The sequence below is a fragment of the Stegodyphus dumicola genome, chromosome X1, assembly GCF_044657685.1.
Source record: "Stegodyphus dumicola isolate Sdum_Otavi_A_Nest chromosome X1, ASM4465768v1".
Classification (NCBI taxonomy): domain Eukaryota; kingdom Metazoa; phylum Arthropoda; class Arachnida; order Araneae; family Eresidae; genus Stegodyphus; species Stegodyphus dumicola.
The window spans coordinates 71,452,191-71,478,812 of record NC_140780.1 but is presented as its reverse complement, the minus strand read 5'-3'; positions in this window follow the sequence as shown (position 1 = coordinate 71,478,812).

The following is a 26,622-nucleotide window of genomic DNA, read 5'->3' as shown; positions in this document are numbered from 1 at the left end:
ATACATTTATTAGTGTTACGAGGCTTTATTCTGAAATATAATAATGTCACTTTCAGTGAAATGATAGAAATTTTCACTCAGGGAAGGGACATTCTGTCTGGCTGCCTGGGTTCCATCCCAGCTTCTGTTACAAAAGTTTCATAGAAGAATTTTAAAAATCTAGAAACGAAACTTATGAAGAAATTATCGACCATAATTGGTTCTATGATTTAGTCATTCTTACAGACATAATAACTAAAATCTTAAACTTGAGGGGGGGAGAGAACTAAAGTTTTTGAATTTAAGGGTATTTTAAATTAATTTTAAATCAGAATTAATTTTGTAAAAATATTACACAAATATAAGGAATATACATTTTTACCATAATGCAATGTACATTTTGCCACTTTGAAAATCTGTAGAACTAAAGCGTGAAATATAAGAAAACTGAAACAAACATTTGGAAAATCTCATCGAGCTTAAATTAGTTTCTAAATTAGATGTTTTGAGTGTATTTAAAATTAGGCCAACTACTACGTTCACTTCAAACCCATTACATAAGACTAGTATTTAAGAAAAATGGTAAAAGATTGCAAATATGTTAACAATTCTACTGATCTAGAAATAGAAATAATTGGTTTTCATCCTAATTAAGATGAAGAATATCACAAAAAGCTATTTGAATAGTCCTAGATCAGAAAAATCATGAACTGTTAAACTTTTAAAAAGATAAATTCGTGCTTTCGATCTACTTAAAAATGTGAAAGAGGATTTTCAACAACAAACTTGTTAAAATCAATGTTCAGATACAGAATAACAAACATCCGGACGACTGCATGGATTTAGCAATAACATCGCATGTACCAGAGGGAGAAAAAAAAACTCTCAGAAGAAATGCAAGGTTAAATTTCACATTAAAATATGATTTCCCTGTATTTAATTTTCATCTTGCTGAATTTTTTTGTAAATAATACAAAGAGTATACCTTTTCTTTAAGATATTATACCACACATTTTTATACTTTGTGTAATGCACTTATAACTGAAATATTAAAAGTGCAATATATAATTGCAGCTAGCCAAAATTTTATAAACTTAAAATTGGCTCCCATTCAGTTAAAGTTGTTAATAACTGCACCAAGGGAAGGAATGCAATTTTATTTCTTTGTCTGTATTTGGTTTCATTTTCATATAGAAAGAGTTAAAAATAGGTTACCTAGGTAACAAAATTTAAACACACATTTTCAGGAAAAATTACAGAATAACAGATTTTGTTTCCCTGAAGACACAACACCTCGTTATTCCAGCAATGATACAGACTGCATACTGTCATAGAGAAATTCCTTTCTTAAACAGGGAATTCATATACTTTAATCTGTTTTTACACAAGTACTGTTTATGACTAATCCATGGTCCAGGAGTAAAATACTTTATAGTACACCCATCTAAATTTTTATTATTTCCGGTCATCAGTATAGACTGTTTACCTATCACGACTAAACTCCCAATCTGCATTCCAAACAACTCATACATAATTCATTCCAAATAGTCATATTTCGTAGTCTATCATTTTTAATACGGCAGTTACTTGCTGAGCGCAGACTTGTAAAGCGTGATTTTGCGTATAGCAGTACCTTAAAGGATCCCATTTTATTTGTTCCCTGCTAGAATTTCATTCATACGTGGTGCAACATTCATCCATCAACAACGGAAAGAATTTATCTGCTACTTTAAACAATTTCCATCGACTGAAAATGAAGTCCGAAAAATCTTACAAATTTCAAAAGCAATCGATGCCGAAGAATTTTCACATATGGAAGACAGAGAAGTCAAACAATGAATCAGAAAATTACTAAAGAAGAATTAGGGTCTTATAAAACCCGTTGATAATAAAAGCGCTCATTATGAAGAAGAGCTTTTAACTGAAGATAAGATGAATTGTTAAATAACACAAAAAGCAATGTCTGATCTTCTAGCGAAGAATTACCCAATTAAAGAAAAAACATGTGCTCTTTACAGCGGCACGCATACAGTTGCATCAATCATTCTTATAAGCAAAAGACATCAGCTTTCTCAAAAAATATTTCTGTCATGCATTTGCCAAGAGAACGGAAAGAAGTCCAAAACAAACTTTCAGAGTGCTTTGGAAAACAAAGTGGAAAGTTATTCTGCAGAATTTTACTTCGATAATAATAAAACATCTCTGATTTGATTTCAAAACGAATTTTTATTTGTGAAATCAATTTTAAATAGATCTTCGCAAATAGGTTCATAAAACTTCCCAATATGCCAAAATAATTCAGATTAAGGGAAAAATTTAATAAAGTATGCTTAAAACAACTAATAAAAAGCACATTTTGAGCAGCCTTAACAGAAGACAATTTGGCCCCACTAACTTTCATTACGAGTACTCATTAAATTTTTATTTACATTTCTTTTATGTTCAACATTTAACTTTCAATGGTTTTAAGAGAAACAGCACTTGATAGACAGACTCTAAATTCGGAAAAATCTGAAACAAAATTGGTTTATACACAGGCACAGTAATTACACTGACCTGCTGGGAAGAGAAGACCCCGTTGGACAAGGAAAATATTAGGCCAGACAGAGAGGAAAATGCTTAGCCTCCTTCTCGTAATGCGAAAGGAGGCCACTTAGAAAAAATTACACTACAGCAGTAATTTTGAAACCACTAAGAAGCAACAGAACTCTAACAAATTTCAGACTTCTGATAATTATAGTGTGATTAACAGTTCAACCTCACTTCGAATATTACAATATAAAGAAAGAACCAATTCAGACACTTCAATATGGGATTCAAAACCTAAGATATTAATGCACAGACGCTACCCTAAACATTAAAACATAATGTGAAGCGTTCACGTAAAATAAATAAGTAGTAAAACTCCAATATAAAGCAACATGTGAAAAGGGACCTACAAATTATAACATTCAAGCATTTCTAGTGAAAATAAAGTTAATATAAAACAAGATTTACCAGCCACAGAAGTCTTTTTGCTCTGCACTATTTCTCCGTTCTTTTTCTTTCATGATATGTTCTGCAATCCAACAGTGCACAAAAATGATGACAAATTACACTAGAAGAGGCCAAGAATGGGGGAAGGAATCATTAGATTTTAACTACTTTGAAGTTAAAGAATATCTATACCATCGAAACTAGGCCTGTGAAAATTTTGTAGGTATAACACTGATTTTTGTTGACTTCTGAATTAGTATAATAAGAATACTTACAAAGAGGTAAATACCGATAAACAAAAGACAAAAATTTGTTCTAAATATGGAACATCTCATGAGTATCGAATGTGTCCAGCATATGGAAAAATCTGTCATAAACGTAAAAAGGCAAATCATTTCGCGAGTCAGTGTAAAAGCAATATAATAAAAAATGAAGCAGTCAAGGTAAACAAAAAAGATAGACAAATTAAATTAATAAATCATGACTCTGAGGAAGAGTTAGAATTTTATGTTGGCACATTAAACCTTAATTCAGATAACAAGGAAGAGAAATGGACTGTTGACGTTAATGTAAATAAAAGTAAACTAAATTTGCAGTTAGATACTGGAGCAATGTGCAATGTTATTTCTAAAACCAAAGTGAAATTGCTAAATGTTCCGATACAGAAGTCTGAAATTAAAAGATTAGTTACATTCTCTGGGAATAAAATGGATACTTTAGGAAAAGTAGTACTTAACTGCCAATATGGAAAAAATAATTATGTTGTGGAATTCCAAGTTATTGACAAATAAGTACCTTCGATATTAGGATTAAAATCATGTTTGCAACTAGGTTTGATTCAGAAAGTAATGTCTGTTTACACTGAAGACTTATTGGAGGAATACAAAGATGTATTTGAAGGCTTAGGTTGTTTGAATAGAGAATATAAAATCCAGTTAAAACAAGATGTAACACCAGTCATTCATCCTCCAAGAAAAATACCCATAGCTATATGTGATAAAGTTAAGAAAGAATTACAAAGAATGGAAAATTTAAATGGTTTTGAGGAAGTAAGAGAACCAACTGAATGGGTAAATTCAATGGTCACAGTTGTCACACCGAACAAAATAAGAATACGTTTAGATCCTAGAGATTTAAATAAAGCTATAAAACGAGAACATTATCCGATGTTAACCATTGACGAAGTTGTCACTAGAATGCCTAACGCAAAAATATTTCCTGTTTTAGATGCTAATAGTGCTTTTTGGCAAATCCAGCTTGACGAAGAAAGTAGTAATTTGTGTACATTCAATACACCTTTTGGCAGATACAAATTTAAAAGATTACCTTTTAGCATATGTTCAGCTACAGAAATTTGCCAAAGAAAATTAAGCCAAATAATAGAAGGTCTAGAAGGCGTTGAATGTATTATACATGATATCTTAATATGGGGATCTAATGAAAAGGAACATGAGCTACGACTTCAAAAAGTACTCCAGAGAGCACGAGAAAATAATTTGAAGTTCAATAAGGCTAAATGTAAAATAAAAGTTAATCATGTGAATTATATAGGGCACGAGTTAAGTGAAAATGGACTAAAACCTGATTTTTCTAAAGTGGAAGCAATTGTTAAAATGCCAGAACCTACAGATGTGTCTTCGCTACAAAGATTTTTGGGAATGATTAATTATTTAGCTAAATTTATTCCTAACTTAAGTACTATTACTGCACCCTTAAGACAGTTACTTGAGAAAAATGTCCTCTGGCACTGGACTGAAAAGCATCAAAAAGCTTTCGAAACAATTAAAGAATTGATTGCAAAAGCACCCGTATTAAAATTCTATGACGTTAATAAGGATGTAACTCTTTCAGTAGATGCAAGTTCTGAAGGACTAGGTGCTGTTTTATTACAAGAAACCATCCAATTGCTTATGCTTCCAGAGCTCTAACAAAAAGTCAGAAAAATTATGCTCAGATAGAAAAAGAGCTTTTAGCTATTACTTTTGGATGTTCTAAATTTCATCAATATATATATGGCAAACGTATTACAGTTGAAACTGATCATCGACCATTAGAAAGCATAACTAAGAAACCTCTTTTTAAAGCACCACAGCGATTGCAAAGAATGCTGTCAAATTTACAAAAATATGATCTAGATGTACGATACAAAAAGGGGAAAGACTTACTAATAGCAGACACTTTGAGTAGAGCAAATTTGAATACAACAGAAGATAATGATGAAGATACAGAAATTTGTACACTGATTCCAGCATCTGATGACAAAATTTATGCATTGAAGAAAGAAAGTGAATGTGATGCTACACTACAGTGCTTAAAGAAATATATTCTGAGAGGCTGGCCAGAAAAGAAACATCAGGTAGAACCTCAAGTCAAAGTATTTTGGGACTTTGTAAAGTATTTGGGATATATTTATTAATTGTAGATAGAGTTGACAATGGAAAATGACTTATTTTTCAAAGGAGGAAGGGTAATTATTCCTTTATCTATGCAAAAGGAAATGTTAAATTTAATTCATGAGGGTCATTTTGGTATAGAAAAATGTAAGCAAAGAGCTAGAGATGTTTTGTTTTGGCCACTTATCAACAAGCAGATAGAAGATAAAATTTCAAAATGTTCTATATGTAATGAATACCAGAACAAAAACATAAGAGAGCCTATGATACCACATGAAATTCCCAATTTACCTTAGTTGCGACAGATTTATTTGAGATTAACAAAGATGTATATTTATTAATTGTAGATTACTATTCCAACTTTTTTGAAATCTCCAAACTACCGGATACTCGAAGTCACACAGTGATCAGTTACATGAAATCTCATTTTGCAAGATACGGTATACCATTGATAGTGATATCTGATAATGGACCTCAGTTTGCAAGTAAAGAATTTTCAGAATTTGCAAAGAAATACCAATTTAAACATATAACAAGCAGTTCATACCATCAACAGTCGAACGGATTAGCAGAGCGTTCAGTACAAACGGCGAAGAAATTGTTAAAGAAAGCTCAAGCAGATCATGCTGATCCTTATTTAGTTTTGTTAGCTCATAGGAACACTCCAACAAATGAGATGCTAGGATCACCAGCTCAACGACTTATGAGTAGAACAAGAACAATTCTTCCTACATCTGAAGAATTACTTAAACCTCAAGTTGTGAGAAATGTAAAAGAAAAAATCAACGAAGAAAGAACTCAGCAGAAGTCATATTATGATCGTCATACAAAAACATTACCATCACTAAATAAAGGAGATTGTGTTCGGATATATCACGATAATCGCTGGAAGCCAGCAGTTGTAGAAGAAGTGCATAAGACGCCTAGATCATATATACTTAGATCAGGTGGATTAGTATTGAGAAGAAATAGAAAAGATATTAGAGAAAACAGTTCAGCTGTTGATGAGAATATCAGAGGAACAGAACAAGGAGTTAATACACAGAAAACAGATGTAAAAGGATATGATTCCAGATATTCTCAAGGGCAAAGTTTAGAAGATCAACTACCAAACTCTGCTAACTCAGAAACAAGGAACGGTGAGCTAAGAACTAGAAGTGGGAGACTGATTAGAAAGCCGGCCAGGTATCTGGACTGATTTTAGACTATTAAAACTTTTGAACTCTTTAAAAAAACGGAAGATGTAATATTTAATAATTTGTAAATGGTAACATTTAATATTTAGTAACTTGTAATTGGCAACACTTTGCATACAGATTTGAAAAATAGATCTATGCTGGTATTTCAGTTCTCTGTGATTATACATTCTAAGATTGTAAATAAATAGTTTCTAAAAGCTAAAAGTGTACCCTCATAATTTTATAGTAATGCGAAAGGAGGCCACTTGGGAAAAAATTACACTACAGCAGTAATTTTGAAACCACTAAGAAGCAACAGAACTCTAACAAATCTCAGACTTCTGATAATTATAGTGTGATTAACAGTTCAACCTCACTACGAATATTACAATACAATATAAAGAAAGAACCAATTCAGACACTTCAATATGGAATTCAAAACCTAAGAAATTAATGCATAAATGCTCCCCTAAACATTAAAACATAATGTGAAGTGTTCACGTAAAATAAATAAGTAGTAAAACTCCAATATAAAGCAACATGTGAAAAGTGACCTACAAATTATAACATTCAAGCATTTCTAGTGAAAATAAAGTTAATATAAAACAAGAATTACCAGCCACAGATGTCTTTTTGCTCTGCACTATTTCTCCGTTCTTTTTCTTTCATGATATCATGTTCTGCAATCCAAGAGTGCACAAAAATGATGACAAATTACACTAGAAGAGGCCAAGAGGGGGGAAAAAAGGAATCATTAGATTTTAACTACTTTGAAATTAAAGAATAATTATACACAAAGAGAAATATCTAATATTGTTTCTATATATATAGAACTTCAAAAGTAGCCTTCTTTGTTTTAAATTCCAGCAATGTGCTACATTGTTTCTAAAATCATGACTGCAGTAGATAGAAAAGCAAATGATTTTCCTAATACTACGAAGTACAGTAAGCGAATGGTGTTTTTAATGTATGGGTACAACATGAACAATGAAAGAAAAACAAATTATACAGTTATTACGGATACACAGAATAAATGGGATAATGATCTTCAAGTAGAGTAAATAATTTCGGCGATGGTAGAAAGATGGCACCGAAAGACAATAAGCCGGTAATTTTAAATGACAAATAAACAAAATAAACTTTACTGTTATTTTTGAAGCAGGTGTTATATATTAAACTATCTTAATTCACACACACACAATTAGTGACACTTTGGAAAGTTATGTCACATAACTTAAAAGAAGTATTTCAATCAGAATTTTAACGTAAGAAACGTTTCTAATTTTAAGTTCTTTACCTAGGTACTCTCATGCATGAGAGGTGACAGCTTAGCCCAACGTACGAGGGTTTATCCTGAAATATTACCAGGTCACTTTCAACGAAATGACAGCAATATTTCACCGAGGAAAAGAACATGCCTAGCTGACTGGATTCCACCCCGACTTAAATACAGCAAGCACTAGCGTCTACATCCCAAAACGGCAGCCTATGAGAGAGGCGATTCTATTATTTTCATCGGGGAGTAGGAGAGTTAGAATGGTTTTCTGAGGAATGCAACGGCAGTGGACTATATGTTTGCTTACATTTGGAAGTTCAAAAAATTGCTAAGGTGGATTGCCTTAGTTTCTACGATTACTTACAGGGAAATATTAGGCAGTTTTTTCGGTTTGCTGATAGAGGGTAAATAGGCAATTTACCTTTATAATCCGCGTTTATCTATTTAAACTTCAGAAGATTTAAGATGAAGAGAATATATTTAACACAACAGAACACAATCGTAAGACTTGTAAATCTTTTAAAAGACAACAGCAAATTTTTAAACATTACTGTAAAAAATATCATCTCTTCTAATTATAATAAATAATGAGATAATGCATGGATGAATTGTTAATTATATGATAACTATGCATTTATAAAAAGTTTTTAATGATGAACTATAAATAATATTTTTAATTATCAATGTATTCTTTTTTGAAAAGATTTACAAGTCTTAAGCTTGGTTCTGTTGTGTTAAATATATTCACTTGATCTTAAATCTTCTGAAGTTTAAATAGATAAACACGGATTTATAAAGGTAAATTATCTATTTGACATCTATCAGCAAACCAAAAAAACTGCCTAATATTTCCCTGAAAGTAACCGCACAAACTAAGGCAATCCACCTTTGCAATTTTCTGAACTTCCTAATGTAAGCAAACATCGCGCACTGCCGCTGGCATTCCTCAGAAAACCATTCTAAATTCAATACTCCCCGATGAAAATAATAGAATCGCCTCTCTCATAGGCTGCCGTTTTGGGATGTAGACGCTAGTTACAGCAAGCCAAAACATATCCAATGCCGTTTTTCCAAGATGGAGTCGTCCGCTTTTTCCCAAAATGGCGTCCCAATTCAAAGAGAGGGAGAGGGGTAGGAGATTCTTTGGGCGTGGTGAGCGGTCATATCAAAGAATGTCTATGCAACAACAATACATATTTTTTGGTCATATCAAGGAGGTTAGAATAGAAGGAGGGAAGGTTCAACTCAAACGGTGAGGCTTGGCGGCCATGTTCCTGTTATCGCTGTGACTTGTGCAAGGAAGTCTGTAATTGGAATATTTTTTTTTTCTTTTCTTTTTGAAGCATGTCATCTTGTGTTGTATATGGATGCACAAAAAGATTTTTGAAAAAGATTCCTGGGATTACTTTTCACGCGTAAGTATTGATTTTCTTTTTTTTTATGTAATTTGATAACTATGGTAAAAAAATATCACAATGTCATGTTTTTTTTCCAGATGTAAAAAAGGGACTTAATAATAATCAAAATATGTTAAATACATTTTAATGTTTCTGTTTATAGCTGGAATCTTTGTTCCTTAACACACAATGATGTATGCTAGGATTTAAACTGTATAATTTAAACGTTTTAGGTAATTCGTTTGATAATTTTCATGAAAAATTAGACACCAATTGTTACTATTTTTATGGTTTTTAAAGGTATTAAATAAAGTAATGCTTTTCTTTATGTATTAATTATTATTCAATATAAAATTTTTGAACTGTTAAGAATATAATTTGTGCATTTGATCAAGATAAACTAACTTTTCTGTTGTTAAAATGTTTTTGCATAAATTTACAAATTTGTGGGCAGTATAGCAATAAAAGTAAGTAAAATATTTACACAACTGAACATGTGTAAAGATGTATCCAAAAATATAGGTATATTTCTCTAATTTAGCTTAATTCAAGGCAATTTCTTTCAGATTCTTAAATATGAAACGCGCATAAACAGAAATCACTGAATTCACATAAATCTGTTTTATTTTATTAATATTTATATTCTTGTTGTTATAAGATTGTTAGTTGTGAAAAGAGTTTAAAACTTTCATTTAAAAAAAAATGCAACCTGTGACTATTTTTTTAGATAATTATCCGCTATTAATTTCAGGTTAAATATATTTTAAATGATTCTTTAAAATTTTAAAATACTGTGAATAAATCAGAAATATCACTTCTTAAAGGAAAAACTGGAAAGTACACCCAACAGGTTGCTAATAAATTTAAACAAATTCTATTTTTAAAGGCTTTAATGTTATGCACATGCATTTAGATTTCGAACTATTTCTTAATGATTTTCTGTACGTAGTAAATTACGGGTATTATCATCTTTATAAGATATCATATATAAAATATGTAAAATTTCATTATAAATTTTACATATATTTAGTGGAAAATACATGCACGGAACAGCTTAAAAACACGTACTTTTCACTGACGTAATGCAATGTTTTGAAGTTACAAACATGGACGCCGCTTGTTCGGTGAAGTTTCATTTCCCGATAGTGGAGGAAACTGCGAACCCTCCTCCTTATATTCTAACCTCCTTGGGTCATATCCGTTCTCCAAGGTGATATCGTCCGCTTTTCTCAAAATGGCGTCCCAATTCAAAGAGAGATAGTAACCATTTTTCAGTCTTTTCCAAGATGGGGAAAGAAGAAAACCTAGGATGGAATAATACGAGAGAGATAGAGAGAAAAAACGCCATCTTGTCATTTTCTGATAGGGTACCGGTAATCGAATACTTTTGTGACCTCCTGTACAGGAAATTGAGGAACACGTGTTAAGAAGAAACGTTCGTTGACAAAACGTCAGATGCGCCGAGAATCTCAAATCCTTCCAGTGCCCTCAAACAGGTAAAGAATTTCCTGCGAAATGTGTCCTCTGTGGAGGAGGACATGCATCTTGCAGTAAGGAATGCCCCAAAAGACCAGGAAATATAGATATTGAAAAAATTAATGAAGAAACACCAAACAATTCCCCAAATATGCAAAATCACCAGACTCACTCTACTCTCAGCCAATCACGTAATCAAGGATCAAGGAAGTTAATTTACGGAGTGCGCTAGGCTAGGCCTTTAACTCCGCATCATCAGAGATAGAATAATTACATCAAAAGAGGGGTTCATCTAATAAGGGAAAATTTTGAAGCCTAATTATAAAAGTAAAAGCTTTTCAGATAATGCCTTCCGCATGAGAAAAAAGGAAAACTCTTAGAAAGTCTTTAAATTAAATTTTGTGTTTAAAAAGGGCCAGGAATAAATTTTGAGAGAGGAGTCAACATTCAAAAAGTTTTGAAAAGAATAAAAAGGTGCAATACATTTCCTTGATTCTTGATACGAACAGCAAAATAAAATCCTTAGGACAATCCGGAGAGTTGGGCAAAAAGGGCTGGGGGCGAAACCCGTTGGGCGGGTTCTGGTAGCAGTTCAGTGTGATACACTGAAGCAGGAGAAGAAAATTATTGGTCGCTATTTAGTGCGACGTTAAAAGGTCCCCTTAGGGGGTCGAAAGCAACCCGTTTAGCGGGTGGAAAAGAAGCTTTTAAGAAGCTATTGAGAAATTAAGTGCAGTCGCGTGCGGCTGCGGAGATAAGTTGTCCCTTGTTAAAGAAACGTTAGAAGACTCTTCTTAAAGAGTTAAAGAACAGGGTTCCCCCGGTCAATGCCTTTACGCATTGTTAACGCGGGGGCGGTTAGGGTTTAGGAACGAGAGGAAAGCATCCACTTGGGCGTCTGTATTCCAATACCGATGCCGTTTAAAAGGTAATTGAGCATAATCAGCTTGTAAGATTGCTCTGGGTCGCTTTTTAGAAGAGGCAACCGCAGGATCATATAACGGCAGGGTATGTAATACTGGATTTCCAACAAGATGGATTTTTTTTAAATATCTTTCCGAAAGTCGCTGTATACAGCGACTTTCGAAGGAAGCGATTAATGCGCATAATTTTGAGGTCGTTATGAATGTCACCGTTCCTTATGAACCATGGAGCGTATAATATCTGCCGTAAAAATTTTTATTGAAAAATTTGGACGTGTTTACGGTTAGTCAGAGCAGCTGAGCCCCAGATGGGACTCGCGTAAGTGAGAATAGGCCTTATGATAGATTTATAAAGCAAGATTTTGTTATCAAGTGACAGGTCGCTATTTTTAGCGAAAAAGGGGCGCAGGTTGGCTTTGACAGCTTCCGCATTCGCAATAATTTTTTGAATGTGAAGTTGCCAAGTTAATTTTGAGTCTAGTAAAACACCAAGGTATTTGTAAGTAGTAACCCAGGGAATAGGTTCACCGAAGAAAATTAGATTATCTAAACGAGGGATGTTTCTTCGGATGAATAAAGTGGCATCAAATTTAGCGACATTAATTTTGATTTTATACAGTCCGAGCCAGAGTTCTAAGGCTGAAAGGTAACTCTGTAATGTAGAGATTACCGTGGTGATGTTGTTATGTTGAGTTAGGATGGCCGTATCGTCTGCATATAAAGCTAAATCGATACTAGGTGCCTTAGGCACGGCGTTGATACAGATATTGAAGAGCAGAGGTGTCACAAGACTGCCCTGAGGACATCCAGCATGGATCGGGCGGGAAGTGGAGAGTTCGTGGTTAACTCGTACGCGGAAGCTTCGTCCGGCTAAGTACGAGCTAATAATTTTAATGATGTCAGCCGGAAACCCAAGTCGCATGAGCTTGTAAATAAGTCCGTCATGCCATAACCCTGTCAAACGCTTTAGCTATGTCACGTGTTAAGAAGAAACGTTTGTTGACAAAACGTCAGATGCGCCGAGAATCTCAAATCCTTCCAGTGCCATCAAACAGGTAAAGAATTTCCTGCGAAATGTGTCCTCTGTGAAGGAGGACATTCATCTTGTAGTAAGGAATGCCCCAAAAGACGAGGAAATATAGATATTGAAAAAATTAATGAAGATACACCAAAAAATTCCCCAAATATGCAAAATCAACAGACTCACTCTACTCTCAGCCAATCACGTAAGGATCAAGGATCAAGGAAGTGCAATTTACGGAGTTCATAGGCAATTACGCCTTTACCTCCACATCTTCAAAGGAAATTTAATCATCCGAAAGAGGGTATTGTCAAATAGGGTAAAAATTTTGAGAAGCCGAATGACTTGGAGTAAGTGCCTTCACACTGAGTCAAAAAAAGGCAAAAAAACTCAGAAGGTCTTAATTTTGCGCCGAAAAAGGGCCAGAATAATTTAGATAGGGGCAGCCATAAAAATTTTGACTAGAAATATAAAAGGTGAAGTTTCCTTGAACCTTGATAATCATTTTCTTGGCATACGTCAGATGAAGGGCACGCAGGGGAATTCCGATGCGCGCTCTTCGAAGTGGGGGGGAGGGGGGAACCTGTTTACAGGTCGAAAAAGTGGTTCTGTCAGTGATCAGCTGGGAGGGAGAAGTTTCATTTTATTTTTGACCGCTAGTCATTGCGGTTTTTAAAAGCCAAAAAGGACGCTGTTAAGCGCCTAAGAAAGTTCCTTCTTAAAAGAAGAGAGAAGTTAAAATTTAAAGAATATTTTTCAGTTTTAGAGGGAACTTTTTCAGTTTTATTTTAGTTGAAAGATGATAGTAAGTTAAAGCAGTCCTATTTGACTGTGATGTTTCTTGTTAAAGAAACGTTAAAGAGGTTCCTCGAGTTAATGCCGTGTGCATTAAAGAACTTTAGAGGCGGGGGGGTTAAGGAACGAGAGATCACGTGGTTATCGGTGTGCTCATTTCTAGCCCGTTTAAAAGGCAGAGCCGAATATTCCCTATTGAGTACCGCTCTGGGCCTCTTTCGGGAAGAAGCAACTCCAGGATCCTATACGGGTAGCATATGAAGCACAGGATTAGCGACACGTTGAATATTTTTGAAAAATTTTTCCGAAAGTCGCTGTATATAGCGATTAATGGGCATAATTTTGAGGTCGTTATGAATCTCTTCGTTCCGTACATACCACGGAGCTTTTAGAATTTGCCGAAGCATTTTAGATTGAAAAATTTGGACATGTTTTCTGTTAGTCAGTGCGCATGGGCCCCATACGGGACACGCATACGTAAGAACCGGCCTAATCATTGATTTGTAGAGCAAGATTTTGTTATCAGTTGACAGGTCGCTATGACTAGCTAAGAGGGGGCGTAGGGCGGTCTTGACAGCTGTCGCACCCGCTATGATTTTGCGGATGTGAGGCTGCCAAGTTAATTTTGAGTCTAGTAAAACACCTAGATATTAGTAAGGAGAGACCCAGGGAATAGGTTCACCGAAGAGCATTAAATTGGGTAAATTTGGGATATTTCTTCGGATGAACATGGTGGCAGCACATTTTGCGACATTAATTTTGATTTTATACAGACCGAGCCAGAGTTCTAACGTCGAAAGGTAGCTCTGCAATTGTGAGATTACCTGGAGGGTGTTGGAGTGTTGAGAAATGATGGCTGTATCGTCTGCGTATAGTGCAAGATCGATATTTGGGGCCTTAGGAATATCATTCACATAAAGGTTAAAGATTGCGGGGGCGAGGAGACTTCCTTGAGCCACCCCAGCATAGATTGGGCGGGGAGAGGAGAATTCGTGGTTAACTCGCACGCGGAAACTGCGTCCGGTCAAGTACGAGTTAATAATTTTAATGAGATGAGCCGAAAAACCAAGCCGCATGAGCTTGTAAATAATCCCGTCATGCCAAGTCCTGTCAAAGGCTTTGGCAACGTCTAGATAGACAATTCCAGTTCTCTCTCGCTTACGAAAGCCTTCATGAATGAATTCCACTACACGGAGTAACTGGTGTACCGTGGATTGTTTAGGTCGGAAGCCGAATTGTTCCGGGATTAGTAAATTTTGATCCCGACAGAATTCATTCAGGCGATTAAGTAAGACAAATTCATAGATCTTAGAGAGAGAAGATAACAGACTGATGGGTCTGTAATTGACGGGCAGGTTTAAATTTTGTCCCGGTTTTGGAATGGGAACGACTGCTGCAATTTTCCAACAGTCGGGGAAATAGCTTCTCCTGAGTATTAAATTTATGAGGACCGTGATCCATACGATAAACATAGGGGGGAAGTTTTTGATCATGCGATTCGAAATAGAATATATACCAGGTGCCTCGTTAGGTTTCAGTTTGTCAATGAAAACCATGACTTCAGAAGGGTCCGTCGGCCTGAGTTCTGGTGTGGTAGGTTGGGATAGAAAATCTTTAACCCGTGCTTGTATGCGCCCCTATGTAACCGGACGGTTACAGTAGGAGTCGTGGTTTGTTGTGAATTGAGTTGCAAGGCTGTCAGCTATGACATTTGCCTTTTCTGAGTCAGTGTAGGCCATCTGCGCGCCATCGGCCGTTTGAAGGGGCGGAATGTGTGTTTTATGTTTGCGTAATCGGGCGGCTGCGCGCCAAATCGATTTGTCTTCAGTCGTTAGGGACTCAATGAATGTTTTCCACTCCGCTTGTTTTAATAAGCGGGTTTCGGTCCTTATCTCGTTCTGTATCTTGCGAAATTGGGCACGGATATTGGGATCTCGTGACCTTTGCCAAATTCTTCGCAAGTAATTTCGCTGCTTAATTTTGAATTTAGTCTCAGGTGGGAGCCTAGCACCTGGATGTTTACGTGGCTTTGAAGCCGCAGCTCTCGCTTCTTTCAGTAAAGACTCCAAACTTTTGATATGCCTGTCAATGTCCGAATTGCTGGAAATTTTGATGGGAGGGAGTGAAGTTTTTTCCAAAATAAATCTAAAGTCGTCCCAGTTTGTTGAGACTTGCTCCTCTAATTTTGAGTATCGATTTTGAATATCTAGGGATATCAAAACGGGGTAGTGATCAGAGTCCAATTCCTGAATGACTTTTATCTCATGCCGAAAAAATATATTATAAAAGGCAGCCAGATCAAGAACTGCAGGGGACCTTCTAACACGGTAAAAAGTCGGGAGGGTAGGAGCTATGATCTGTACATGGTTACTCTGGCACCATGAATTTAGACTAATACCATACCTGTTCCTGTTAGAACAAAACCATGCGGTATGGCGTGAATTTAGATCACCAGCAATTATTAGGTGATTTGAAATATTCAAAATTTTATCAAAATCACTGACAGGAAAAGCTGGCCTTCCACGTGCTGTAGACAGTGGAGGTAAATAAGCTGAGACTATTGTCAGCGGGGAGGAATTTTGAAGGAAAATTTTGATGATTGTCGCTTCCAAAAAATTTAAATCAGGGGTCGGTATCATGTGGTGCTTTAACGAACGCTTCACATAGATACAAGTGCCGCCACAGGGATTACTGCCCTGTGACACCCTGTCAGTACAATAAATGTCATAATTCCCAATTTTGGGAGTATTCCCTGTGGTAAGGTGAGTCTCTTGGACTAAAAACACGTCAATATCGTGCTCTACAACAAAATCACGAACTTCGTGAATTTTTGAAGTTAAACCATTGGCATTCCATGTGCAAATGGTCAGTTCTCTGATGGTGTTTGAACTGTTATTGATACAATTGAATTTTAAGCCGTTGTTAAAGGTTCATCACTGAAAAAACAGAAGACATGGGTCTAAAAAAGCCTAATTAGGTTGAAAGCTCAACATAGCTTTCATAAATATAAAATGCCCTCATTAAAGCATCTGCTTGCCTGAGTTTACGCATTGCTTTTTTGAAGGCAAGGAGCAGAATATGCTTGTCTACCGCTGGATCGCGGGAGATTTCAATTAAGCATTTTAGTGTAGATAAGAAGACGTCGTCTGAATCATTGCTACACTCTGCTGTGGCTGACACTGCTGGGGCTGCAGGGGCTTCTGCAACCGGCAGTCTTGGATTCGTGGATTTGAATCCGTGCTCGGTGGTGTTCTTCACCATCTGTGCATAAGATGGTGAACTGACGTTGCTCGGGGGAGCAGGCATGGGGCGTCGTGTCTCAGCGTTTGCTGGGGGTTTAGAAGAACCCTGAGGGGGGCTGTTGGAGCAGCTGCCCTAGTCCTAGGCGCGGAATTTTTACCGCGAGCCCGTTTGTTGCCTGAGTATCGGGGACAAGATTTGTAGGATGCTGGGTGATCTCCACCGCAGTTGCAGCAAGTGGCTGGTACATCTAATCCTTTGGTACACTCACGTGCCCAATGGGGTCCAGAGCATCTGACACAACGGATTGGAAGAGTGCAGAGTTCCGAAGAATGGAAAAAGCCCTGGCACCGAAAGCATTGAGTAGGGCCCTTGCGGCCGCGGTAACGCTCAATGCTGATCTCTGTGCCCCACATGTCAGTGACGGAAAACAGATGATCGAGGAAGAGGTGTGGGATAACTTGTAAATATACAAGTGGCATTGGGTGTCTGGAGCCAGGCTGAGTAAGCCGAACGATGCGATGCACTTTAAATCCCATCGCCTCAACTTCCTCTTTGATATCCCCGATTTCAGTTTCAACAGGGAGGCCTCTGATAACAATTTTGACTGGCCGGTCCTGCTTTAAGTCGAAAGTTTTGAACTGGATGCCGGCTTGCTTCATCCAGCGGGTAACCTCCCTGAACTCCAGCTCTGTCTGAACAAAAATTTTGAGATAAGGTCCAGTCAGTATGCTCCGTAAGTTTGGGGCAATTTCTCTCATGAAAGACACTTGCGTCTTCCAGTTTTTGCTGCTTTTGAGATGTATTGCCGGAATCTCAGACTGCGGTGGGGGGGGGGGAACGTTCCGTGCCTGCTCGGAATTTACTCCCTCACTTTTACTTGCAGTAACAATTTCTGCTTCATTAGAAGGCTCATTGATTAAAGAATTTTTGATTTTCTCGTACTTGTTAGTACTCCTCTCGTTTTTAGGAGTAGCATTTTTTTCAGCGGCTGTCAATTTAGAATTTGGAATAGAGCTATTTTTATCTTTAGCGTTTAAAGCCAAATCATCTATTGTAAGATCCACAATAGGCGCCTTCCCTTGCTTTCGAGCCGCGGGGGTGATAAACCCGTCTGAGTCTATTGTCTGCGTCTTTCGCTTCCGCGATGACGTAGACTGGACTGGTTTCCCCCGCACCTCGTGCGTGGGATTAGATGCCTCGTGCTTGCAAGGATCTTCTGCGGATTGAGCGGCGGCCATCTTGGCTAAGCGCTCGCTCTCCAAAATATTTAAAAATTCCTCTCTAGTTGAGGGAAGATGAAAAATTGGAACATCTAGAGCATTAGCAATGTCATTAATCTTGTGGAAAAGTGACTTACCCGCCCGGTCGAGTTGATCGTATCCATTAGTGTCCAGCGGAGAAGGAGTTCGCTTCATGAAGCTCTTCTGCCTCTGGATAGCTTCAAACTGTTGCTTCAGATCGTAGAACTGGATGACAAGATTCATGCGTTCATCATCTGGCGACGCCGATTGCACAGGGGGAGCATGATCCCTTTCTTCGTTCATATCTTCAACAAAAACCACATTATTTTCACACAAATTCAGAGAATTACCCTGCGTTGGCGGGAGCTCGTTACACGAGCGACCGTCACCCTCGCTGTCCATCCTCGGAAAAACTCACGTAATTTGGGCACTGCCCCGTACAACCAATCATATGGAGCGATTACCAAGAGCAACCCAAACACGGTTAACGACAGGAAATTCCTCAAGAAATCTATAAATAAGAAATCTATAATAACGATAAAGAAGCTCAATCCTCCAAAAATAAACGAAAATCATAAAACAGAGACATAGAAAAACAATCCTTTGAAGAATTCACCGGGTTCATTACTGAAATTTACCAAATTTACCAGCAATACAAGCAGGCTTCTAACCCCGACTCCAGGCTCAAGATTGCAATGGCTCGCACTAAAGATATTCTTCCAGATCGAGCATGAATAATTACCGCAGTAGCTAATCGCACCGACAGTGCGAATAGCTAACAGGCTATTCACACCACCTACTTTCGCGCATGCGCACAAGCAGCCCAGGTACCAGCATTTTACCGCAGTGGCTAATCGCACCGACGGTGCGAATAGCTAAAAGCCTATTTACACCACCTACGTTCGCGCATACGCACAATCAGCCCAGGTACCAGCATTTTACGCCGATTTCCGTAAGGCAAGCGGTAGTGAGAGCGAAGGTTGTTAACCCTAACTCAGCAATAGAAAGGTTTGTTAGTAGTTCACCAGCAAGAGAATAATTTCCAAGTAATAATTATCAGTTACAAAGACGAAGTCAATCTATATACATGAAAATGTTCAGGAAATGATTAGATAAAATAGGGATTTAATGATGGTTCTGATTGCAAGCGAGGACAAGTAATTAGTTAAAATCTTTAGTGTATTGACAAAAAGGCTACAGAAATTACTTAAATTCTTTTATTTAACAGAGGAATTTTTATGCAAACTTAGACCTGTTCTTATAGTATAGGACTGTCAGAATTTATTATTCATTAAGAAAACTTACTGAAAATGATAATATTCTTATATATTCAGCACTTCTTCAGTATCCACGCAGGTTTATAGGTTTAAATGCCATATTTCAAAATTAAAGTTATTTATGAAATAAAGCCTTACAAAATCTGATAAATCATTTGTGTGTGCAAATTTTTAAATCTAAATCTCTTATATTAAATTATAACTGTCTTTTAAATTACATCCCATTATTTATTTCAATTTAATTGATTAATGTGTTTGTACTAATATTTCAAAGTTCTTTGAAGTACTTTGTGTGTCCTGAAAATGCCAAGGAATTCCATAAAAAAAATAAGCAGGCATACAGAATAATTCATTTAATATTTCATATAATCTTTTACAACTCAATGCGCATGCGTGCTTAATGTTGGTGCGAATAGCATCGGCCAATAATTACGCCCATACGGCCAATCCAAATACCATGCAACATATTAATTATGCCAAGTTTATATTTTATAATAGTAATGGTATTAAAAATCAAAAAAATGAAATTCAAAACTACATCAACCAGCACAGTCTGGATGTAATTTTATGAAGTGAAACCCACCTCAAATCAAATGACAAACTTAAAATTCCCAACTACAGCATCTATAGATCTGACCGTCTTCATAATCGTAGTGGCGGTACAGCTATTCTCATGAAAATATGTCTGAACAGTACCATCTTTCCTCTTCCCCTTATGAGCTTTGAAGCAAGTGTATCTATTTTGAACAGTGATAATAAAGAATATCTCATCATTGCTGTTTATAAGCCACTCAACAATAGCCTCAACACTCAAGATCTTGACTATATTCTCAAGTTATCCAACTATTATTGCGGGGGACCTAAATTGTAAGGACGCTAACTGGAACTCCAGGCGAAATAATCCAGACGGAATTATTCTTAATAATTACATCATCAACAACCCTGATATCAACATTTATGGTCCAGATGAACCTACGCATCTTCATCAAATCTCAAATACTTCTGATGTATTAGACATCTTAATTACCTTCAATGTTCCTCAAATACCTTTCCTCCAAGTGGATAATGAACTTTCTTCAGATCACCTACCAGTACGCTTCACTTTGTATGGCTTAAAGCATGCTCTTCCGCCTATAAAGTGCCGCATTAATTGGGAAAACTATGCTTAACACCTTGAAGAAAACATATCTGCTACCACTAAAATGACTAATAAAAGCGAAATTCATGATGCCACAGTCTATCTTAGCAGTAAAATCAACGAAGCCATCAACCACGCCAAATTTATTCCAAAACAGACTAATTATACGGTCCCACAGAATATTAGACAGAAAATTACAGAGAAAAATAGACTAAGAAAAATTTATCAACGTTCTCACTCCACCCAAGACAAAAGAAGATTTAATGCTGCCAATCGGAACCTCAGAAAACTTATCCAAGAGTACAGAAACAATTGCTGGGATAACTTCATTGAAAGTCTTTCGCACACCGACCATTCTGTGTGGAAAGTTGCTAAAGCTCTAGATATGATATTTTCTACTACTTTTCCTTATCTTTTTATCCGCGATTAAATTCGCATGTAGGTATGGCGGATAAAAACCGGTATTTTGATTTGTGATCTGACATCGTCCATCCAAAAATGGAGTTGCTTAACTTTTGCGAAATGTTTGATTTTGTTCAAGGAGGCGTAAATTCTCGCTATATTACTGAAGCAGAGAGAATTTTAAAAAGCCCATCATTTGGTAAAGCACGGAATTTTACTTGAAAAACCCAGTGTACAAATTTTGACTTCCTATTGAAGGGTAAGTTCTATAGTGTAATGATCGCATGAAATCGACGGACATTTCATTGTTGGAAAAGGAAAAATAATTTTTTTTTTTTTTTTTAAATTTCTTGTTCATGTAAAGGAGGAATTGCTGGCTGTTGTAAGCATTGTGTCGCTGTTTTGATTTTAACGTTCACTGAATGTAAGCAAATGATTTCATATGTATTTAACTTGGGATGTCCAGAAATTCTTTGCTGTCAAAAGTGTGTTTTTTTTTCCATAAAATTTATTTTGAATCATTATATACTAAAAATATATTGATCTAAATATGCGTTTATTGTATTTGTACATACATAATAGCACACATAATACATAGCATTATATGTTATACATTATATTATAATTTATACATAATATATAGCTATTTAGCTTAATTTCTAAAATTAGAAGTACCGGAGCCCTATGGAAGACCGTCAGCAAATAGGGAACAAGAGTAAATAAATAAAACGACTATTAAACTAATTAATAATTTTAAAATTCAATAGTCAATTATTATCAAATTAATTAATATCTACTTAATTATTGTTTATTAAATGCTATTTAATCAATAATTATATATAATTAATCACAATTTAATTGATAGCTATTAGATAATTAGTTAATTATTTATTGAAAGATTTAATAATTAAAGATTAAAGTAATTAAATATTTAAAATTAAATTAAATGTAAACAGATAAATTTCAATTTAATAAGCGATTTTTAATATAAATTTATTGCTAAAAATAAAATTTTCAAGATAGAATTCCTACTGAAATTGTTATTCAATTACATAAAAGCTGCAATTACAATATTCAATTACAAGTGTAGCATCCTTCTTGTTTAGAGCTCTGGTGCACTCCGGCTGGTATTATGATTTTTTACAAAAACTAAGACGCATCGGAGCCGGGATCCGGGGAGCTCCGGCCCAATTTAAGCTCTGATCGTAGGGTGAAAAAACTTCTTTTATCATCACAAAAATTAAATATTATTAAAATAATATAAAGTAATAATTAAAATTTATAAAGTATAGCTGATGAAAATTCAGATAATGCTGAAAACAGGGCAAAAGAGAATGATGGTGTTAGCGTATGAGAGGGTGGAAACAAAAAATGAATGAAATCTTGGTGAGAGAGAATGTTTTCTTTGACCGCGGCTCTTTGTTGATATAATTATAGCCATTAAACGGATGTGTGTCACGGGTAAAATGAGTCCTCAATCTGAATCCTAAGGATGAATGTAAAGTTACTGGTTACACTTTTCGCTCCCCGTATTTGGTTACACTTGTGGATACTGTGACAAGACGATGTATAGAAGCAAAAAGCCATTTATTGCAGTATTTCACTCTTATTGTACTCGTTGTCACTTTACGCACATTTAAGAACACAAATTTTCCTTCCTGCGAGGATAACTAACTCTAACCATCGATAACAATACACTAGATACGATAGCATGGCGAGAAATTTACGCGTTCCTACTCAAGTCCCCCAAATTTATTGCCATTCCTAAAGGGAAAGGTTTCCGAATATCAGTGAGAGGACTTTACTTGAACGGCTCATGTTCTCATTAGTTCGCATTTCTAGGGAAATTGAGTATTGCAAGATCTGCTTATTGTTAAACTAAAACGTTAGGAATTCTACTTTTTTTCCCCTTGAAATTGTAGTTCAGTTTTGTAAAATGAAGTACCGGACCTCATCTTAGGGCTCCGGTGCGCTCCAGCTAGAATTGTAATTTATTTTAAAAATTGAGAAGTACCGGAGCTGGGCTCTGATGCAATTTAAGCACTGGCTATTATATACATAATAGCACTACTTATCAGATGCAATTTTGAGAATATCAACAAGCAAAGCACTTAAAAATGAAAAAAAGATACTTGTAAAAGAAATATTAGTGTTCTATATATATTATAGAAAATACACGAAATGAATAATACCATTACCAAACACTTCAAAAAAAAAAAAAAAAAAAAAAAAAAAAAAGCAGATTAAGTATTTTCTACCTCAGTACTCAGTACTATAAAGCAATCCTGCCATATAACGTGTAGTTAATTTTTGATTACATAATATTACATTAGATTTGTCCTACGAGTGGTTAAAACTGATAGTTCAATCTCAGCTCAAATCCGGGTGAACAAGCAGTGCAGTTTTTATTTTTCGAATACAAGCGAGTTTCCCCTATAATATTCTTCATAAAGCATTCTTCTTCAGGCTGATAACCAATGTGCTTAGTCATATTCAAAGACCCTAATCTAACCTTACCTTTCCTTTAGATTCCATATTCACATGTTATATCTTTATCTGTTAAGATTTGTTCATAACAGGATCACCAAGCTTCTACCAATCCAGCAGGAGCATACTCAAAACGTCAAATCCATGTGATTGATAACAAAATCGATGTTTTCACCTTGCAAACCTTTATAAATGTTCCAAATTTTCTTAAGGATTCTTAATAACCTTATTATTTAGAAATGCGTTTATTGTTGTTTTTATATTAACAAAAGCATTTAAATATAAAATATCAATTTTAAAAATAACTGAAGTTTTCTTTTAACCAGATTTGCTTTTCTAATGCTGTTTTTAATTAGTAACATTATGTCTGAACAAAAAATTTAAGAATAAGTCTATTAAAAAGGTCTGTGTGATAAGTCTATTAATTAATAACATTGTATGAACTTCGTGATCTTTGAATATGAAACACTGAACTAACTCTTTGAATATGAAACATCCTAAATGAAAACACTGAGTCCATTTCAATCTAATACAAGAATAAATTATACATATCAAAATTCACAGTAAGAGCTTCTCCGTATTATATTACACAAAGATTAGAAACCAAGTCTCCACTTACAAAATCTTACACTGACATAATGGTCTTGTACTGAAACAGAATTGTAGCAACATAGAGGATATAAATTACATTATGCCAAAGAATTATTTAAATCTCCTGAATAAATTATAGCATTTAGAGTAAAGAAAGACACACACACAAAAAAAAATTTCATATTTGTTGTAAAATTGGTGCCATGTCTTTATGCTATAATAACTTCACACATTATCTACACATGTGTTTTCCTGTCAGTCAAGAAGATTGATGGAAATATTGTTCTTACAAAAATTATTCTGACATATATTTGGAGAAACATATATTTCTTTTTGAGTTACATGATCAACAGAAACTATACAGCTATAGCGTATAAAAAACTTTGAAAAATTATATATTGAAACTTGTGGAAATTTGGGGAAATTTATTTGGTTCGATAATCAGGAGGTAAAAGTGGTTTATTAAAAATTTCTCAGTGCTATAAGAAACCAACGAGAATTTATGAGTATGTTTCGATATCATGTTTATCCATTATTGGGGCTAACATACATTGTTATCAGTTTATGTTTGCCCAAAATGGTTGAAGGTTGAGTAAAAATATTAGGAGTTTGAAGATAATCATCAATATACCTTAATATCTTTGCAACAGAAATATAATACCCCCCAAAAAAATAATAATATTTATCAAATGAATTTTAGTATGCCATAACAGTTTCATGGGAAAATATAACACACCTCTTATATAAACAACTGCAATCATTATATACAACAGCCATTTCATTTAAAAAAAAAGACATAAATTACATTAATCAGATAAAATTTGTTGTAAGAGCTTCATTATCTGGTTAAAATTCTTAAGCAAACAAGAAACCATTTCAAGTACCATAACATAATTTTCATAAGAGATTTCCATCCACCACAGAATATTAAAAGCACTTTGGTAGAAATTTGATCATTTAAAAAGTACAATTTCATATAATGCACATTTTTTATTCTTTATTCTTACGGAAAACATTGTATTTTGAAAGAAAGACGACGCTTTCTTTCTTATAAGTACATAGACTCCAGAATTCTAATAATTATAATAAAAAAGGCATTTGCCAGCAAAATAACGGTTAACTATAAAATCATAACCATTTGTATAATATAACCATTTGTATGCACTGTCTTTGGTCGCACGTGTACCAGGAATGCATAAAAAAAAAACCTAACACTTTTATAAAATGCTGAAACTAGGGATTGGATAATCAGAAAATACTTAAATATTTAGTATTTGAATGAGGTTGATTGTGTATACTTTATATAGCTTTGTCCAAAAACAATGTACTATTCGTATGTAACACAGAATAAAGTATACTAAATTACTGTTGACAATTTCAGTTTCTTGGTGCATATTTCATAGCTGATTATACACATGTAATATTAATGTGTGCCAGTTTTCAATCGAAAGCACTACACAAGGGCATCATCTACACCCTTAGGTATAGATGAGCCTGAGCAAGCTTTACTGTAATCAAATAAACCATAACCATTTTACCTTAGACTATTCATTTAACAACTGCGGCAAAATTTGGTACACTTCTGTTATCAGGACCGAATTCAGAAATGTATGTATGAATGCGTTCACATATGCACGTATATATGTACGTATGCATGTATGTTTGTATATAAACACACATATAAAAGTGCATACACACATACATACATTTCTGAATCCAGTCCCTATAACAGAAGAGTACATAGATTTTTCTATATAATAAAACATAAAATTTATGTGTGTATTTTTTCATAAGGAACAATATTTCTGACATGAATCAGCTGTCATCAACTAATGTCAAGAGCAAGTGAAAAACAAAAGAATAATTGTATAGAATTAAGATGTAATATATATTAAAAAATTTCTTTAGTGTAACTGTTCTTTTATTCATAGAATTTTATACTTGTATTTTCTTTTATTCAATCATTAACAGTTAGAAATGAATAGTGATTGGCTAAATATGGATATGTTCTTGTGTGTTTCATGCAGTTCTACTTCTGGTACTTACTCTGCGACATACTGAATTTAATTTTTATTTGGAAACTGATTAAATTAATTGTGATGGTGTGTGCTGAGAAATGGAATTTTGTGAAGAATATTTAAACTTGCCAATAAAAATAGGAATAATTTAAAGTTTCTGTCAACATTTTTTATATTGTTATCAAATGTGACTTTAAAAAATTCTTTTTTTTTTATAGTAAAATGTGAATTGCATTAAAAGGGTATGATTTTATTTTAATTCCTTTATGAAAATAATTAACCTAAAAGACACACAGATCTCATTAACATATGAAAAACATAATAGTTCTATAAGCAATTCAAATTATATATAGTGATATACAGTAAGACCCCGCTTAACGCAGGGGATACGTTCCATCAAAATAGAGCGTAATGCGAAACAGCGTTAAACGAGGCTATCTTTACATGTAAATATTGGGGTTAGGGGAAGATGGCTAGGAAATTGGTTAGGTATTAAATTTAAAAAGTATGTTTTTTTAATAAAAATAAAACCAAACATTTATTTCTTAAAGCCCAAATTAATACCACATTATTATTTCTTGCAAAAATAAAAACAAAATATAAATAACAAAACGAATATTCTTAAAAAAAAACAAATAAAATTCTAAGTCAGTCATATTTAGTTAGCCTTCCGCGTTTTCAGTGTTCTGCCTTTTTGTGACAAAAGCATCTAATTTTGTTTGCCTTTTTCTTTTGCATTGTTCTCTTAAAAGTTCTTCATAAACGGATAGAGCATCTCTAACACCCCGCCTTACTTTTGAACTCCTGTCAA